General features: G+C 39.4%; 1 protein-coding gene and 1 pseudogene across 3 annotated transcripts in view; one reads left to right on the top strand and one right to left on the bottom strand.

The window, feature by feature from the left end:
* Positions 1 to 18,930, bottom strand: part of BMPR1A (bone morphogenetic protein receptor type 1A) — a 179,899-nt gene that overhangs the window by 44,083 nt on the left and 116,886 nt on the right. The gene's annotated exons all lie outside the window — the stretch shown is intronic.
* Positions 8,082 to 18,930, top strand: part of LOC129076316 (PDZ domain-containing protein GIPC1-like) — a 140,106-nt pseudogene continuing 129,257 nt past the window's right edge.

Here is an 18,930-nt window from a genome sequence, read left to right as displayed (position 1 = left end):
ACTTCTCTAAGGGGGACATACACAGGGCCCAGAGACACATGAAAGGGTGCTCACATCACTAGCCATCAGAGAAATGCAAATTAAAACCACAATGAGATACCACTTCACACTGGTCAGAATGGCCATTGTAGATAAATCAACAAACAACCGGTGCTGGCGAATTTGTGGAGAAAAGGGAACCCTAGTACACTGTTGGTGGGAATGCAGACTGGTGTAGCCACTCTGGAAAACAGTTTGGAATTTCCTCCAAAAGCTAAATATGGAACTGCCTTTAGACCCAGTGAATCTACTGCTGGATTATACCCTAAGAACCCCAAAACACCAATTCAAAAGAACCTATACACCCCAATGTTCATAGCAGCACAATTTATAATAGTCAAGTGCTGGAAGCAACCTAAGTGCCCATCAGTAAAGGAGAGGATCAAAAAACTATGGTACATTTACACAATGGAATGCTACACAGCAGAAAGAAAGAAGGAACTCCTGCTCTTTGTGACAGCATGGATGGAGCTGGAGAGCATTATGCCAAGAGAAATAAGCCAGGGGGTGACAGACAAATACCATATGATCTCGCCTGTAAGTGGAACCTAATCAACAAAACAAACAAGGAAAATATAACCAGCAACATTGAAAGAAAAAAACAAACCAACAATAAATAACCTGAGGGGAGGAGGGGGGGGTTATGGGGAAAAGAAGGGGAATGCATAAAGGACCCATGGACAAAGCCAAAGTGGGGAAGGACTGACGGTGGGAGGTGGGCGTAGGGGGGCAAGGGAAAGTGGTGGCAGGGAAATGGAGACAAATGTATTTGAATAATAATAAGAAAAAAAAAATTTTTTTTTAAAGAATGAAATCAGAGAAAATAATCATTCAATCCCCATGGGGTGGAGGGTGGGGAGAGAGTATGATTCTAGGGACACTTGCCCCAGCTTCCAAATTCAAAAGTTTCCAGTGTATTTCCAACCCTGTTGCCTCTCTATTTCTATTTGCCTATTAAATATCTCTACCAGGATTATACTGCACCTGTCTAAATCACACTCACCAACTTTCCTTCTGACTCCTTTAGACCTGCCTCATCCTTGTTCCACCTGCTACCATAGTAAAGGGTGAATCCGTTTGGTCACCCATACCGAAATCCTGGCATCGTTTCTGTCTCCTTTACCAGCTTTAGCTCTCATTCCCTCACAACACTTTTCCTTATTTATTCATTCCCTCACTCACTCACTCACCAACATTTTTGAGTACAAAGTTACCCGTAAGTTTAAGTTCCTAGAAAAACAAACATGAGCATGACATCTTCTGCTTCAAGGGGGCATGAAGCTGATTGCTATGACTGATTCCATCTTTCAGTGTCAGTTTCTTCAATTTATTTAAACCTAAAATGTGGTCATGTCTCATTAGAGGTACAACCAAGGCCTCTTGTAGGGCAGTCGATGATACTCTAAGCACTTTTGCCACACTCAGTCCCTTTTAGAGCAAAGGTATTATTATGTGTGATTCCTTCCATGTAAACATCTGTGACTCTGGTACTCTGGGTACAGTTCAAATCCTGGATCTGCCTTAAGGAAGTAACGGAACTTCTCTGGATGAATTTCCTCACCTATAAAACTGGAATTATATTATAAACAATTATTTTGAAAACTGAATGAGATGATAGATAACACATATTCACAGTACCATTATAAATGCTTTGAATATGTTTATCACCTCATCACAACTACCACATAAGATAGGTACAATTATTATTTAATTTTACAGATGAGGAAATTGAGGTAAGTAAAGTGTAAGAAATTTATCAAAGATCACACAGCTGGTAAGTGGCAGGACTATAGTTCTAATCAAGAAGATCTGATTCCAGAGCCCAGGTGTTAACTGCTACCCTAATACTGACTGCCTGCTGGATATTTTATGTACGAAACATAATGTAAACTACTAATTATAAAGTATTTTGGAGGGTGGTACAGAGTAGGTACTCAAAATATATTTCCTCATCGCATACATGTTTAGAACACACTTGCCAACTGGACACAGAAAATAATAGGTGCTATCCATGACAATTCAATCTGCAAGAAATTTTTATAGACTAAAAAATCTGTAATAGCTTATGTGGAGAACAGCTACTGGCCAAGGAAGGCCTAAAGGTAAAAATGGCTTCAAATACCTCATTTGTAATCTAACAATGAAAATCCCTAATCTTTAAAAGAAAAAATGTTATGATTACAAGCTCACTATGCATGAGCACTTATGACAATTGCTAAGGCATGAGGCAATCTTACCAAGCATTGATTGAAGAACACTGCTATAATCAAAGAGGGTAAGTAACCACCTTATTTCATTCCACCTGGCTGGGCCCCTTAAAAACTTTAGAGAAGACTGACAGGAATGCAAATGATAGAGAAATGACTATACTTGAGATACAACTGGAAGGACTAGGGGTCTTTGCTCACAGAGTATCAAAGGAACAAAGTGTGAATTCACCTTTGTCAAGGACATGACAGGCATGATGGAAATGAGACTATACTAATTAAATGATTCATCATACACCTTCCAACTCTAAAATCCTGCATGAACAGTAGTCTTGCCATTGAATGTTTATTTATTTATTTTTATTAAAATGCCTATTATATGCATGATTCTGTGTTAGACAGCAAAAATGGTGATGAGAGCAAAACAAGCCCAGCTTTCATGGAGTTCATAGTCATGGAGTACATATATTCTTTCAAATTAGTGTTTCAAGGTTCTTTGGGTATATTCCCAGAAGTGGAATTGCTGGGTCATAAGGCAGTTCTACTTTCAATTTTTTAAGGTTATATACTGCTTCTCACAGAGGCTGCACCAATCTGCATTCCCACCTATAGCAAACCAGGGTTCCATTTTCTCCACATCCTCGCCAGCACTTGTTAGTTGATTTACTACTGATAGCCATTTTGGCAGGTGTCAGGTGATATCTCACTGTGGTTTAAATTTGCATCTCTCTGATTAGTGATGTTGAGCATCTTTTCATATGTCTGTGGCTATCTGTATGTCCTCCTTGGAGAAGTATCTATTCAGGTCCTTTGCCCATTTTTTAATTGGATTGTCTTCCTGGTACTGAGTAAATTCTTTATTTTAGAAATTAACCCCTTACTTAACAGATGTGTCAATGGCAAATACGTTCTCTGATACAGTGGGTTCCCTTTTCATTTCGATGACATTTTCTTTAGCTGGCAGAAGCTTTTTAGTTTGATGTAGTCAGATTTGTTTATTTTTTCCTTTGTTTCCCTTGTTATAGGAGATATACTAGCAAAAATATTGCTACGTGAAAAGTCGGAGATTTTACTGCCTAGGTTTTCTAGTACAATTTTTATGGTTTCGCAACTTGTCTTTTTATCAATTTTGAGAATATTCTTGTGTATGATGTAACTTGGTGGTCTATCTTCATCTTTTGGATATACCAGTTCAGTATTCCCAATACAAGTTATTGAAGACACTGTTTTTACCCCATTACATGTTTCTGCCTGCTTCCTCAATTATTAATTGACTATATAGGTGTGGATAGATTCCTGAGCTCTCCGATCTGTTCCACTGAACTATACTTCTGTTCTTGTGCAAGTAGCAGGCTATTTTGATTACTATGGCTTTTGCAGTATAGTTTGATATCCAATATTGTGATCCCTCCAACTTTGTTCATCTTTCTCAAGATTGCTGAGTCTACTAGGGGTCTTTTATGGTTACATATAAATTTTTGGAATATTTGTTTTAGATCTGTGAAATATGCCATTGGTATTTTAATAGGAAATGTGTTCAATCTATAAATTGCTTTGGGTAGTATAGACATTTTAATAATGTTGATTCTTCTAATCCATGAACATGGTATATGCTTCCACTTGTTTGTGTCTTCCTCTTTTTTTCCTTCAATGCCCTGTAGTTTTCTGAGTACAAGTCTTTACCTCCTTGCTTAAGTTTATTCCTAGATACCTTACTTTTTTGTTGTTGCAATGTTAAGTGGGATTGTTTTCTCAGTTTCTCTGAAAGTTCATTATTGGTTTATAAAAGTGCCACCAGTTTATGGATATTAATTTTGTATCCTGCTACTTTGCCAAATTCATGTATTAAATTTAGTAGTTTTTTGGTGGAGTCGTTAGGGTTTTCAATGTACGATATGTCATCTGCAAAAAATGAGTTTTATTTCCTCTTTTCCAGTTTGGATGCCTTTCATTTTATCTTCTTGACTGCTCACCATGGCTATGACTTCTGGTACTATGTTGCATAAGAGTGGTGAAAGCAGACATCCCTGTCTTGTTTCTGATCTTAAGGGAAACACTTTTAGTTTTTGTTCACAGAGTATGATGGTGGCTGTAAAATTTTCGTATATGGTCTTTACTGTGTTGAGGTATGGTCACTCTATTCCTACTTTGCTTATTTTTTATCATAAATGGGTGCTGGATTTTATCAAATGCCTTTTCTGCATCTGTTGACACGATCTTATGATTTTTATCTTTCATTCTGTTTGTTTCACACATTGATTTGCAAGTATTATACCAACCCTAAATCCCCAGAATAAATCCTACTTGGTCATGGTGTATGATTTTTTAAAAATAGATTTATTTTTAGAGAGAGGGGAAGAGAGGGAGAAAGAGGGAGAGACATTGATATACGAGAGAAACATCAATTGGTTGCCTCTTTCATGTCCCTATGGGGACCTGGCCCACAATCCAGGCATGTGCCCTGACTGGGAATTGAACCACCAAACTTTCAGTTTGCAGGTCAGCATTCAGCCCACTAAGTTACACCAGCAAAGGTGGTGTATGATCTTTTTAATGTATTGATCAATCCAATTTGCTAATATCATGTTGAGGGTTTAGCATCTATACTCATCAGAGATACTGGCTTATAATTTTATTTCTTTGTAGTGACTTCATCTAGTGTTGGAATGAGGACAATGTGGCCTCATAAAAAAAAAAAAAGCTTGGTTGTTTCTCCTCTTGAAATTTTTAGAATAGTCTGAGGAGGAGAGGTGTTAGTTCTTCTTTGAATGTTTGGTAAAATTTTCCTGTGAGGCCATCTGATCAGGACTTTTATTTGCTGGGAGTTTTTTGATTGATAATCTATTCACATTTTTTATTCTTCCTGACTCAGTTTTGGAAGACTATATATTTCTAGGAATTTGTCCATTTCACTGAAGTTGTCCAACTTGTTGGGATATAGTTATTCATAGTATTTTCTTACAATCCTTTGTATTTCTGTTATCTGTTGTTACTTGTCCACTTTCATTTCTGATTTTATTTCTTTGGGCTCTCTCTGTTTCTTTGTGAGTCTGGCTAAAGGTTCATCAATCTTGTTCATCTTTTGAAAAGAACTACCTCCTGGTTTCATTCACCTTTTGAATTGTTTTTTAGTCTCTATGCCACTTATTTCCCCTCTCATCTTAATTATTTCCTTCCTTCTAGTTACTCTCTTTTGTTGTTGTTGTTCTTTTCTAGTTCTTTCATGTACAGGAATGTATTGTTTGAGATTTTTCTTTCTTCTTGAGTTAGGCCTATAATGCTATGAAGTTTCCTCTGATGACTGATTTTGCTATGTCCCATAAATTTTTGGTTGTTGTGTGTTCACTTTCATTTGTTTCTAGGTAATTTTTGATTTCTTCCTTTATCTTATTGGTCACCCATTAACTGATTCATAACATGCTACTTAGTTTTGTGTTTGAATGTTTTTGAGTTTGTTTTCATTGTAGTCGATTTCTAGTTTCATGCCATCATGATCCAAGAAGGTGCATGACATATTTTCAATCTTAAATTTACTGAGATGTGTTTTGTGTCCTAACATGGGTTTTATCCTAAAAAATGTACCATGTGCATTGGAAAACATATATACTGCTGCTTTGGAGTGACATGCTCTCCATGAAATGCTTTCAAGATGGAAGATAAAAAATCCATCTTGTCTAGTGTGCAATTTAAGGCTGCCGTTTCCTCGCTGATTTTCTGCCTAGACGGTGTTCCCACTGATGTCAATGAAGTGTTGAAGTCCCTTACTATGACTGTATTACTGTATGTGCATAAATGTTTACAAGGGTTATATCCTCTTGTTGGATTGCTCCCTTTATCATTATGTCCCTTTATCATAAGTGTCCTTCTTTGTCTCTTATAGCCTTTGTTTTAAAGCTTATTTTGTCAGATACAAGTAGTGCAATTCCACCTTTTTTCCACTTCCATTAGCATGGAATATTCTTTTCCATTCCTTTACTCTTAGAGTGTGTGTATCTTTCATTTTGAGGTGAGTCTCTTGAAGACAGCATTTATCTGAGTTTTGTTTCCTATCTATTCATCTATGCTATGCCATTTGAATGGAGCATTTAAGCCATTTACATTTAAAGTGATTATTGGTAGGCATGTATTTATTGCCATTTACTCTTTTAACTTTATTCCTATTTTTCTTCTTCAAGAAGGCCCTTTACCATTTCCTGTAATATTGGTTTGGTGGTAATGAAATCCTTTAGCTTTCTCATGGCTGGGAAACTCTTTATTTCTACCTCAATTTTAAATGATAGCCTTGCTGGCTATCATTTAAAAGTAGTCTTGGTTGTAAGTCCCTGCTTTACATCACTTTAAATATTTCAGGCCTATCCCTTCCAGCCTGAAATGCTTTTGTTTTAAAATCAGTCGACAGTCTTATGGGAGCTCCCTTGTAGGTAACTGCTTTTCTCTCGCTGCTTTTAAGATTCTCTATTTGTCTTTAACCTTTGGTATTTTAATTATGATGTATCTTGGTGTGGTGTCTTTGGGTTCATCTTGTTTGGCAATCCCTGTGCTTCCTGGACTTGTGTGTCCTTCCTACATCATGTTAGGGAAGTTTCCTGTCATTATTTATTCAAGTCGGTTCTCAATCACTTGCGTGCTCTTTTTATTTCTGGTATCCCTATGATGCAGGTTTTGGTTCACTTCGTGTTGTCTCAAAGGAGCCTTAAACTATCCTCAATTTGAAAACTGTTTTTTTCTTTTTGCTGCTCTGATTATGTGTGTTCTGCTACTTTCTATTCCAAATCTCTGATTTGATCCTCTGCTTCATCCAACCTACTGCTTATTCCTTCCCATGTTTTCTTCAAGTATTGTATTCACCATTTCTGACCTTTTTTAATGGTTTCTATATCCTTTTTTATGTTGTTGTAGTTCTAAGTTTCCTGAGCATCCAAAGCCTTCTTTGAACTCTGTATCTAGTAAGTTACTTGCCTCCATTTCATTTAGCTCTTTCTGGAGATTTCTCCTGTTTTTTCATTTGGGACATGTTTCTTTGTTTCACCATTTTGTCTGCCTCTTTATGTATTCATGTCTACCTAGTATGTTTCTACATATGTGGGTAAGATCCCAGTTTGGGTAGGGTAGCCCTATGTAGTAGGTGTCTTATTGGACTCTATGGCACAATCTGCTCACTTACCTACTCCAGAAATGACCCTTGTGTGGGTTATGTGGGTCCTCCTGTTGTGATTGAGTCTTGACCACTATTGGCCCATTCACATGTAGAGTTGACCCTCAGGTTGGCTGACTGTGAGATTCAACCCCAACCACAGTATACATGCTGCTGTGCAGGTGCTAACCACTCAGCAGAATGTCTCAGCAGCTTCTGGTGCCTGCTGAGATCTCCCTTTGGATATTCCACTAATGAAGCTAATTCAATCCTGCTCTGATGTTGCCTGAAGTTGGCCACTGGATGTGTTTGTTGGTTCTGGGGTCTCTTTGGAGGGACTCAGGTGCAGACCAAAGTCAGGGACAGTGTGACTGTCCCTGGACAACCTATTTGGAGCTACAAAATGATCTATAGTTTGTGGCTGCCTCTGCTGGGCCTGGGTGTGCACTGTAAGGACAAAGCTGAATATCAAGGATGGCTTTTACCAGCACTGGGGCAGGTCAGCAAAAGTCCAAGAGAACACCAAGATCTGCCTCCACCTTTGGGCTGCCTGTTAGGCCCACTCACTCAAAGAGCCTCTGGTGTTACTTGAGTTGCAGGTGAAAGGTTCTCAGTGAGCCACCAGGTATGGGCAAGGGTGATCACCAGATTGATACAGGTTTAAACGTGGTGCCAGTACTTGGTCTAAGATTACTTAGTAAATGTCCCAGGGGATACCAAATCTAGCTGCCACCCTCTGGGTGTCTGCAGACCTTTGTGGTGGGACAGATGTCTCAGAGAGTAGTCAGGGTAAGGCTGGCAGAGTTTATCAGTCCAAAAAGACCAAGATTTCACCATATGAGTGGAAGGCTGTGGATGGTTTGGGCATGCAATGGAAAAAATTTCTCCTCTCCTAGAGACACACAACTAAGTTTGTCCCAAATTCTGCCAGGGTCTGATCTCAGCGGCACAGAGCCACTGGAGTCAGGAGATGGGGGGAGGTGCCTGTTGGGTGTGAAGGAAGTTGGGGGTGTTGCCCCCACTCCTAAGGAATACAATTCAGCCTGCCTTGGATTCTGTCCAGACCTGGACACAGCAGAGCCACCAGAAGTCCAGAGGGTGGAGCTAGTAGGTCTACCAGGAATGCAAGGTATCAGTCAGGTTGCGTGAAAGTAGTGGGAATGGCTCCCACCCCAAAGCCACAGAACTCAATTACATCCTGAGTCTGCCCAGACCTCTACACCTGGCAGCAGACTCTTCAGCAGGGCATGAGCTCCATAGGGTGGGGTCACAGGAAGTTCACAGGGTGGAGCTATTGCATTCCCCCTGCTTGATGCTGTAAGGAGGGGTATTTGCTGTGTGGGAGAGGGACTCAGCACAGGGATCCTGGCAGCTGTCCCTTCAGCTGCCTCCCTAGAGCCACAAACCCAAGAGTCTCCTTATGTGACTCTAACCTGTCCATCCTCCGCTGAAGGCTTCAAACAAGCCTTTGTAGCTGCAAACAAGATTTTGTGCACTGGCCCTTTAAGAAGTCACCTGTGTCTCTAGCAGACCACCATCTGTCCCTGGCAGGCAGAATTCCCGCTGATTTTCACAGCTGGCTGTTATGTGGGTGTCTCTTCCCTGCTACGGTTGTCTGGGATGGGGAGCTCCTTAGGAGTAACCATTGCAGCTGAGATAACCCTCCAGAATCTCAGTCACCACCCGTGGATGTGGGAGACTGGCCTTTTTTGTATCTCTGCCCTTCCTGCAAGTCTCAATGTGGCTTCTTATGTAAATCCTTTGTTGTAGGACTTCTCTTTAGCTAGTCTTCAGTTGGTTATTCAGCTTGCTTGCGCTACAGTTTAGTTATAATTCCAGGTTGTTCCTGTGAGGAGGTGACTGTAGCTTCTACTTAATCCACTGCCACCTTGGATCCTCAAGGCTCATTTTTTTTTTATGTGGGAAAAACTGTCACTAGTTAATCACTCTGGTATTTGCCCTTATAAACTATGGGTTTCAAAAAGACTGCATCAGTTTTGTAGCCTAGATAAAGGTACATTTTGTATAATATCCTGGAAAATTTAACAGAGTGAATTCTGATGTCAGTCTACTAGTTTCATGGGGGTCAGGAATGAATGTCCTAGCATTTGCCCACCTGGCATGGAGATTATTTCACGCTGAAAACAATTAAAGTCCAGCAAACTCTAGAAGAGGGGCTTTATTTTCTTTTTCTTCCCTCTTACCTACCTAAAGATATTCTGATAGAGAAACCTACTTCAGGAAGGGAACCTTAGCATATTCACCTTAGCACATATGAATTAAATGTGACATAAAGGGAGGATTCAAGCAAAGATTTGTTCGCTAGATTCCCTCTATGTACCACCGTTTCTGCTGGCCCTTAAAAACTTAGTTTACCAAATGTTTGCTCTTTCCCATCTACCTGTGAATTATCTACCTTCTTGATCCAAATAACATATACACATCATTTTGCCTGTCTTTGGAATTTTCATGCTTACATGAATTCCCCATGTGTATGTATTAAAATTTGATTTTCTCCTATTAATTGTCTGTATGTCTTCTGAATTATTTGACCAGCAGAAGAAATGAATGGGTAAGTGGATAGTTTCCTCAGCCCGGAAAGTTTTATGTATCAGCTCTAATATTTATTTGCTATGTAAATTTGGAAAAATTACTCAAGCTAAACACGTTTCACTTTCCTTAGCCACTAAACAGGGATATTACTAACCCAAATGAGTTCGTACCTTGCACCTACCTCAGTATTAAACATTCAATAAGTAACAGATGTCAGTTGTTATTGTTGTTACTAATAATACAAATGCTGATGATGTTCCTTTTATTTGTCCTACCACATTAGCTGTTTCTATAATTATGATATAATTATATAAATTAAATAGTGCAACTAAGCATTTAAATAAATTTCCTCTGCTATATCTATAGATTGGTGCAGTTTCTTCTTCAGGAAAATAACACCCAAAATAAAATACAAAATGTTAAAACTTTGCAAACAGTAAGAAGGCTAAACCAACAGTTCGACCAGGAACAAAACAAAACAGGAAAAGGCTGAGGTTAGCTGAAAAAACAGACTAAGGTCATTCCTTTCTCTTCCAGTTAATCCCCCACCCTTAATTTTTACTTTCTAGTAGTCAGGTTTGCATATTTTCAGCAATCTGGCCTGCTGCCAAATCCATCAAGCAGTAAGGAAAAGATCCAGCTTCCAGAGGTCCTTCCCCCTAGGCAGCTCCAGGCGCCAGGTCTGACAAGCTTTCTGAGAAGGCCTGGACTCACTGCAGACTTTTTGGCTCCACAGCCTTTGTTTGCATGGCTGCTTTGCTCCTTACCCAGACCTTGGATTAGCATAAGAATATTGCTCTTCTCCTTAACAGGCAACTCATCCATTCCCACCCACCCCCATTTCTAACCTCCAACCCTGTGAATCCTGAAACTAATATATATGCATATGACTGGAGCAAATCTACTCATGGTTATTTTCATATCAGTGTAAAAAACAATTTCACCCAAATCTAAACATAAACCCTTAAGAAAATAACATGCTTAAATAAATAATTATATGAGTTTATCTATGGTAATACACAGGAATCTCATCAAAAAGCCTCCCCTGGAGTCCATGCAGTGGGAACTTGTGAAGTTTGAAAAAGTAGCAAAGAGGACCAACCACCTAGCTAAATTCTGACCTATAGCAGGGATGGCTAAGTTTCACTTATAAGACATTTCTAACAGGCATTTCTTCATCACCTAGAAGTCATTAATTTTATTATCACCCCTGAAATCACTTTCCAACTAAACTTTACCTTTTTCCAATGCTCAATTATTTACTCAAAACAAATTTAACACATTTAACCTTTGTATTTCTGCTCAATCATCCCCTCTTCATTTAAAACCTTTCACTTTCCTTCTGTGCCAAGACTATTGTTCCTAATACAAACAGAAATTCTGTGGAAGCAAAATGGGCTTCTACAGAAAGTATAACTTCATAGGGTGATCTGATAATAAATTCATAACTGGGCAGGTCTTGGTGGTTTGTCACGCCCCAGGCATACAAATTCTTATTAAAAAATTATGTAGTGATTTGAGAGAGAGGACGAAGAAAAGGGAAAAGGAGGGAGGAGGAGGGGGAGGGATATATAGGTGTGTGTATGTATCCACACACATACTGAAAAACAATGATTTGTTTTTCCACTTATTTATGCATTCTACCAGTTGCTTCTTGTATGTGCTGTGACCAGAGATCAAACCTGCAACCTTGACCTATAACTATTTTAGTGCAGGGTTTTAAGCAAACTCTGTCCATTGTTTCTGTGCGTCTAGGTTAACACACCTTTGAAATACTCCTTAACCACCCTCAAGAGAGCACCTAATCTTGTTACCTATCCTGTAATCCAACCCCTACCTTGCTTTCTCCCACCTCCATATAATCCTCTTTATGTTCCCTCCTTAATTTCAAATTCATAAAAGAAACTGAAAAATTGTTTTTCTCCTAAACATTAGAGATCTTGTTCCCCAGGCAAATGGCATCAGTTTGGCTAAAAAAACAAAACACACAAAAAAATGTAAAAATACCTCATAAAAATTCTCTACAAGTTCGGACATTTCTTACATCGTCAACACTTCAAGACAGAGAGGAAAGGCAAACTAGTATGGCGTTATATAGAGTTGATGCATTTATGCGTTTCATATCCATCATTAGGGGCTCTCAATATTAAGTGCACAAAAGAGGGTTGCAAGATGGTAGCAGAGTAGGAGGATCTTTCTCGCACCTCTTCCCAGAACCAATGAGAAATAAAACTAAATTCCAGAACAGGTGCCCTGAATTACCAACTGAAAACTATCTGAAGAGGAGAGTTTTAATCAAGAATGGGCATAAACCACCTCAACACCACACCTGTACAACATCTTTCATGACATGGTTGGGGTTGAGCCTGTCAGTCACCAGCCAGAGGGGAGAACCCACTCATGAATGAGGCAACAACAATCAAGATTCACTTGCAACAGAAGAGCCACATAATCTATACAAGATATATTCCAAACCATCCAGATCAGGAGATCAAGAGATCAGGGAGACTGCACCACTGAGTCCCACAGGCATCCTACTACATAGGCCATCCCAGGAAGACTGGGACTCAAAGCAATTTTATCTAATACGTAAATACAAACAGAAAGAGAGAACTGAAATGGAGAGAAAAAGAAACAACCCCCAAATGAAAGAAAAGGAGAAATCTCCAGAAAAAGAGCTAAATGAAATGGAGGTAAGCAATTTATCAGACACAGAGTTTAAAGTGATGGTTTTAAGGATGCTCAAAGAACTTAGTTTTGAAAACTACAAGGAACTTAATGGGAACTACAGGAAACTTAGTGAACATTGAAACCATAAGAAACAGTAGGAAATGAAAAATACCTGAAATGAAAAATACAAAAGAAAGAATTAAAAGTAGGCTGGATGCAGCAGAGGGTTGAATCAGAGATTTGGAAGACAGGTAGAGAAAAACACCCAATCAGAGAGCAACAACAACAACAAAAGAGTTAAAAAGAATGAAATAAAAAAGCTGTTCAAAGAAATAATGACATAAAATACATAAAGGAGTATTTCCTTTACCTGGTGAAGAAAAACACACAAATTCAGGAAGGACAGAGTCCAATCACAAACCAAAAGAAACCCACAGCAAGACACATTATAATTAAAATGGCAAAGTTTAAAGACAAAGAGAGACTCCTAAAGGCAGCAAGAGAGAAACAGTTAGTTACCTACAAGGGAGCTTCTTTAAGGCTGTCAGCTGATTTCTCAACAGAAATAACCTCAGGTCAGAAGAGAATTGCATGAAGCATTCAAAATAATGAAAAGCAACGACCTGCAACCAAGACTACTTATTTTGCAAGGCTATTATTTAACACTGAAGATGAAATAAAGAGCTTTGCAGACCAAAACAAAACAAAACAAACAAACAAACAAAAAGCTAAAGGAGTTCATTACGACAAACCAGCAATGCAAGAAATGTTAAAGGGACTCCTTTAAGAAGAAGAAACAGAGAGAGGAACACAGGCATGCAGGGGGGAAAAAAAAGCCAATGAATGTGTATGCATCAATAATAATCTTAAATGTAATTTAAATGTTTCAATTTAAAGACATAGGATAGCTGAATGGATAAGAAAACATAACCCACATATACATATGCTGTCTACAAGAGACTCATCTCAGAAAAAAAAAGATTTCCACAGGCTGAGTATGAAGGGATAGAAAAAAATATTCCATGCAAATGGTGATGAAAAGAGAGACTTCAAAACAGAGGCAATAACAAGAGATAAAGAAGGTCCCTAAATAATACTAAAGGAATCCATCCAACTAGAAGATTTAATCCTTGTAAACATAAATGCACCCAGTATAGGAACACCTAAATACATAAAGAAAATCTTGGTGGACTTCAAGAAAGAAATAGACAGCAATATAGGGTATTTTAACACCCCCCCCCCATAATCAATGGGTAGACCTTCCAGACAAAAAAACAACAAGGAAACAGCAGATGAATTTAATTGGTATTTATAGAACATTTCACCCAAAAGCAAGAGTACATATTCTTCTGAAGTGCATATGGAACATCCTCAAAGACAGACCACATGTTAGGATGCAAAATAAGTCTTAACAAATTCAAGAAGACCAAAATCATATCAAATATTTTCTTAGATCACAATGGCATGAAACTAGAAATCTACCTTCTTAATAAAAACTGAAAAAAAAAACCACCCCAAAAAACAACATTCAAATACATAGAGGCTAAATACACGTTATTAAATAATGAGTGGGTTATCAATGAGATTAAGAAAGAAATCCCAAATTACCCTGGAAACAAATAAAAATGAACACACAACCAACCAAAATCTATGGGACACAGCGAAAGCAGTATGAGGGGGAAGTTCACAGCATTACAGGCCCACCTCAAGAAACAAGAAAAACCTCAAATAAACAATATAACCCTACACCTAAAAGAACCAGAAAAACAGAAAAAGCCCAAAGAAGGAAATAAGCAAGATCAGAGTAAAAATAAATGTCAAAGAGACTAAGAAAACAATTCAAAAGATCAATGCAACCAGGAGATGGTTCTTTAAGAGATAAACAAAACTGACAAACTTTTAACCAGGGTCAAGAAAAAAAGAGGACTCAAAGAAATAAAATCAGAAATGAAAGAGAAGTAACAACTGATATCATAGGAATACAAAAGATCGTACAAAAATACTATAAACAACTATATTCCAATAAACTAGACAAGCTGGGCAAAATAGATAAATTTCTAGAAACATAACAATCTTTCAAAATGGAATCAGGAAGAATGAGAAAACATGAATAGACTGATAACTAATGAAACTGAGGCAGTAATGAAGAAATTAAATTCCCAGCAAACAGAAGTCCTGACCAGATGGCTTCACAGGTGAATTTTACCAATCTTTCAAAAGAGAACTAACACTTATCCTCAAAATATTCTCAAAAATACAAAACAAGGGAAGACTTCCAAGTCCTTTGTATGAGGCCAGTGTTATCTTAATTTTAAAACCAGATAATGACACAACAAAGAAAATTAGAGGTCAATATTTCTGATGAATATACATGCTAAAACCCTCAACAAAATATTAGCAAACAGGATCCAGCAATATATTAAAAAGATTATACACCATGATCAAGTGGGATTTATCTCAGGGACAGAAAGTTGGTACAATATTCACAAAATAATAAATGTGATACATCATATAAAGAAAATGAAAGATAATAATCACATGATCAAATCAAAAGATGCAGAAAAAGCATTTGATAAAATCCAGCACCCTTTTATAATATAAACTCTCAGCAAACTGGGAACAGAGGGATCACATCTCAACACAATAAAGGCCATATATGACAAACCACAGCCAACACTGTACTCAAATGGCCAAATACTAAAGGTGTTTCCCTTAAGATCAGGAGCAAGAAAGCTGGGTGCATGCAGGCAGGCCATGGCACAAATGAGGAAACCGAGGCCCTTTCTAGTAAATTGACTTACCCACAGCTACACAGCTGGATCACTCTGGCTACAGTGTTGAGAGGAGACCTTGGGGAAGCAACAATGGAAGCTGGAAGACCAGGAGATAGCCACTGCACTAGTCTAGATCTCCTGGGCATACCCCCTCTACCCACTCCTCTAGCTGCTGGGACTGGTGCAGCAGAAAAAGATGCCACCTCTGGTGGAAAATGAAGCGCTGAGCCAGGACATGGTAGGCTGGGCATAGGGAAGCCAGGGCCCATGGGTGGAGGTGAGGCAGGGGTGGACACAAATGGACTTGCCTCCTCCTCCCCAGCCCTGTGGGTCCCGGCCTTGTGTTCCACGTCCAGCTGGCCCATGGCACTCCCACCGGTATCATCATGGGCTTTACCAATGTCAAGGACCTGTATAGCAAGATCGCTGACGTTTTCTGGATGCTAGCTGCTGAGCTTACGTTCTGTACCCCCAACACCCACAAAGTGGACATGAGCAAGCTCCTAGCAAACCAGATTAGGCTAGAGGACTTCATCTTTGCCCATGTCAAGGGGCAGCGTAAAGAGATGAAAGTGTTCAAGGCAGAGGAGTCCCTGGGGCTCATCATCTCTGACAACAGCTGGCTATGCTTTCACCAACAACATTAAGGAGGGGAGGAGTGCCAATGACCACATCCAGCTCATTAGCATGTTCCATATGATCAAAGCCATCAACAGGCTGGGTTGTCAGCCCTATGACGTGTCCCAGTTGCTCAAGGAGCTGCCTGGAGGTGCACCTTCACACTGAGGCTCACTGAGCCCTACAAAGCCTTTGACATGCTCAGCATGCACTCAGGGGGTGGCCATCCTGGCTCTGGCTGGGCATTCAGCTGGGCAGTGGCCAAGGGACTCTCTAGCTCCAATCCTGGGGCCTGCCACAGTAGAGAATCTGTCCATAGCCTTTGAGGAGAGGGCAACTAAAAAAGAAGATGACCTGCTGGAGAGTTACACAGGCATCAGTGACACAGAGTTTGTGATCACCATGGTGGATCTTGGAAGTAGAAGAGGAACTCAGACAAGCTGGTTGAGGCCCTGGATGAGTGGCTTGTGACTCTGCCTTCCCTGATGAGTTTATCTTTGACATCTGGGATGCCACTGTAGATACCAAGGTTAGCTATTACTAGGGCTTCTGAACAGATCTTGCAGTGACCTGAGCCCAGCCTGGTGGGAGCTACTGGGGTAGAAACACCATGGACCGAGACTCCAGCATCTGGCTTGGCCTGACCATGGTCTAGCAGTCCCAGGGTGAAGTTGCAGCCACGCCCTTGCTCCACTTTAATTCGTACCCCTCTCTGGTTTCCAACCTGAAAGAAGTCCCCAGATCCCCGCTCACCTCTACGCTGTGCCCTCCCTACCTCAGCCAGGTCAGGCTCTGGGAAAGTCCCCAGCCAGGTTGGGCACCCAGCCCCTGCCCCCACCACTTTCCACATCAGCTGCCAAACTGGTTCCTCTGTCTCCCTGGGGCCTCAGATTCTGTTTTCGGGTCCTGACCTCCCTGGTTTCCTGACACAGGGAATACAAAAGGGGGTGTCCCCCCTCAGCAAATGCAATAATTCCCTACTCCTGCCACCACCATCATCCAGAGGAACTCCTACACCCACATTTGAACACACAAGTCTGCTGTGAACCCTCAACCTTTTCACCCCAAACCTCTGCCTCCCTCAGCCCAGCCTCGGATGAACAGGGCATCAGGGACGTTGGCGGTGGGCTTTTGTATGTGAACTAGCTGTCTGGAACATAAAGACTCTACTGCTGGAAAACAAAATATCAGGAACAAGACAGAGATGTCCACTTTCACCACTCTTACTCAAAATCATAATGGAAGTCCTAGCCACAGCAATCAGACCAGATGATGAAATAAAGGGCAACCAAATTGGAAAGCAGAGAGTGTAAAACTGTCACTATTCACAGACAACATGATATTGTACATAGAAAACCCTATAGACTTCATCAAAAAGTTATTCAAGCTAATAAATTCAGCAAAGTAACAGTGCACAAAAATCAATACTCATAAATTAATGGCACTTTTATACATAATAATGAACTCTCAGAAGGAGAAACTGAGAAAACAATACCATTTACTATTGTAACTAAAAAAAAAGGTACCTAGAATAAGTTTAACCAAGAAGATAAAAGAACTGTACTTGGGAAACTATAGGACACTGAAAAGAGATACTAGAAAGATATAAATAAGTGGAAGCATACACCATGTTCATGGATTGGAAGAATTAACATCATTAAAATGTCCATGCTACCCAAAGCAATCTATAGAGTCAATGTAATTTCTATTAAAATACCAATGGCATATTTTACAGATTTAGAACAAATATTTCAAAAATTTATGTGGACCCAAAAAGGACACCTAATAACCTCAGAAATCTTGAGAAAAAAGAACAAAGTTGGAGGTATCACAATACCGGATATCAAACTATAAGGTCACTGTAATCAAAACAGCCGAATATTGACAAAAGAACAGGCATATACATCAGTGGAACAGGACAGAGAGCCCAGAAAGAAACCCATGCATTTATGGGTAATTCATACAATTCATATTTGACAAAGAAGGCAAGAGTATACAATTAAGACAGTTTCTAGAATAAATGGAGTTGGAAAACTGGACTGGTATATGCAAAAAAAATGAAACTAGACCATCATAAAAATCCAGAATAAAACAGACATCTCGCATAGCAGTATTTTTACCAATCTATATCCGAGGGCAAGGGAAACAAAGGAAAAAATAAAGAAATAGGACTATATCAAATTAAAAAGCTTCCGCACAGCAACGGAACCATATCAAAATGAAAAGGGAACCTGGGATAATATATTTGTCAATGATACAGCTGATAAGTAATGGGTTAATTTCCAAAATATATAAAGAACTTACACAACTCAACACCAGGAAGACAAACCATCCAATTTAAAAATAGGCAAAGGACCTGAACACAGTTCTCCAAAGAGGACATATGATAGCCAACAGATGTATAAAAAGATGCTCAATATCACTAATCATTAGAGAAATGCAAATTAAAACCACATGAGAGATCTCCTCATACCTGACAGAATGGCTACCATCAGTAAATCAACAAGTGCTGGTGAGGATGTGGAGAAAGGGAACCCTGGTGTACTGTTGGTGGGAATGCAGACCGGTGCAGTCACTGCTAAAAACAGCATGGAGTTTCCTCAAAAATTTAAAAAGGGAACTTCTTCTGGCTCAGCAATTCCACTTCTGGGAATATATCCTAAGGATCCTGAAACACCAATTTAGAAGAATTGTTCTTAGCAGCATTATTTACAATAGACAAGACCTGGAAACAGCCTAAGTGTCCATCAATAAATGAGAGGATAAAAGAAGCTCATGAGTGGTACATTTACACAATAGAATACTATGGAGCAGTAAAAAATGAAGGAACTCTTACCCTTTGTGACAGCATGGGTCAGTGGTCTCATTTATATGAGGAATCTAATAAACAAAGTAAATTGAAGAACAAAATAGAAACAGAGGCATGCATACACGT

The sequence above is a fragment of the Pteronotus mesoamericanus genome, unplaced genomic scaffold (genome assembly GCF_021234165.1).
Source record: "Pteronotus mesoamericanus isolate MK-2021 breed Mesoamerican mustached bat unplaced genomic scaffold, CSHL_Meso_final contig_59, whole genome shotgun sequence".
NCBI classification, from domain to species: Eukaryota; Metazoa; Chordata; class Mammalia; order Chiroptera; family Mormoopidae; genus Pteronotus; species Pteronotus mesoamericanus.
This window is presented reverse-complemented; position numbering and strand designations above follow the sequence as displayed.